At 33.2% G+C, this 1847-nt stretch overlaps 1 protein-coding gene across 1 annotated transcript in view; it reads right to left on the reverse strand.

Annotated features, from left to right (window-relative positions):
* The window catches only part of LOC108359608 (1-phosphatidylinositol 4,5-bisphosphate phosphodiesterase classes I and II-like), a 191035-nt gene that overhangs the window by 12261 nt on the left and 176927 nt on the right, over positions 1 to 1847 (reverse strand). The window lies entirely within an intron of this gene.

Below are 1847 nucleotides of genomic sequence, written 5' to 3' on the forward strand. Positions count from 1 at the left end.
CTAATTTTATGATGGTTCCTTAATATATTTTAACTACATTGCATTTGAGTATGGAGAGGCAACTATCTGGAAGTATTTTACATAAAAAATTTACTAAGTATTGCCCGGTTTGTAGTTGCAGTTAAGGAAAACACATGAAAAGGCACGATTTTTTTTAAATTCGAAAAAATATAAATATTTCAAAAACGGTGACACTTTTACCTGAAAATTTTTTGTTTATCCGGGAGCTCACACCCCCACCTACCTTCCCCTAAAGTTTGGCACGTTACTTCTGGGACACCCTGTATATGAGCGATTCCAGCGAAAAGTCTACCGCGAAAAAAAATAAAAGTCCTATATATTACTTACTTATAGGTCGATTTGGCTGCTTTTTATACTATATCGTCGTTTAAAGTACAAAACCGCGTATCAACAAAATGAAAACCGCGTATGTGAAGAAATTATTTTCTAGAGAGTAAAAACACTCATACATATGTTTATCAAAATGGTTCTCTTTTTTATAAAGTAATCGCATTTCTGGCTAGTATATTTCAGGACGAATCGATAAGGATTGAGCCAAGAGCTTGTATGAGCAAATCAATTGGTAAAAAATGTCAGTTACGCGGTTTTGCAGAACGACGATACGCGGTTTTGTACTTTAAACGACGATATACTGGTTATGTAAGCAGAAACATTTTTGTCAAAAATGTTCTCGTTAGGTGGCGCCAGGGTCGAGATATTTTGAAAAACCGTATTTGCGAAAGATGAAACCACTGGAGGCGCTGATGTCAAAATAATAAGTACGTTCGACATAAAGTGTATGTTTTCTTCCCGTTAAAATTCTTTCAAGAACAATATTAAGAAAACTTTTTCAATGGAAATTTTAGTAACGTAACGCCAGGTAACGTCACGTGAGATAAACAACATTTTGTAAAAATAAAGCACAAAATAAACAAGTGAGTTGTCCACTTGCAAACGGCGTTATGTGATTTTATAATAGAAAGCCATAAATTTGAAAAAAACGACTACGACAACAAATAACATTTAAATTGAATCTTTTTTATCATTACTTGAAAATTTGGACAAATAAGAGCCTTATAAAATTTTAACATAAGATAACATAAGATAAAATTAACAGTCTATACGACCTAAAGCAGTTTTCTAAGTTCATCTGAAGATGGATACTTTTGAAAGTTCATAAGCGACTTTTGGAAGAAGAATTAACATTTGATGCTATTTTTTTTTTTTTATTTTGCACGCTACCGAAGATTTTGTAACCGGAAAACTTTATTACCGGAAAATTAAATGCGGCTAAAATATTCAGCAGTTCAGCTATGAAGAATTGTGGAAATTCCTGCATTGCATATTTCACTACTAGCTTATACCAGCGGGTTTCACCCCGCGCTTTTATACAAATATGAAAAATAACTTAATTATGTTAGATCTTATTTCTGTGCCCATTTCGTTATAGCTCGTTAGTTTTTAAGCGAGTTAAGGTATTTAGGCCGTTTAAAACTATGAAATTATAAAATCTCGTCTGCGCGCTAGGCATACGAAAGATATCAATCCCTCTATGTTTACCTTAAAATGTTTCCAGGTATACGACGCGTGAACGTGTAACCTTCTTGGAGGTGCCACGGCGAGTTGTAATATTTCCAACTCAAATTTAGTAACCTGGCCTTGATAAAATACCACTTCTCATTACTGTAGCAAATGCTTTATGGCCTTATTCATAAAAAATAAAGTAGGTTTAAAGAGATTTATAAATTGACGTTTTCAACAATTTTTCAATTTATAAACCTTTTATAAAGCTACTTTATTTTTTATGAATAAGGCCATTAGATTATAAGGCCGAACCCGGCTCTCCT

The sequence above is a fragment of the Rhagoletis zephyria genome, unplaced genomic scaffold (genome assembly GCF_001687245.7).
Source record: "Rhagoletis zephyria isolate East Lansing unplaced genomic scaffold, Rhagoletis_zephyria_1.1 Rzeph_scaffold_00420, whole genome shotgun sequence".
Lineage (NCBI taxonomy): Eukaryota > Metazoa > Arthropoda > Insecta > Diptera > Tephritidae > Rhagoletis > Rhagoletis zephyria.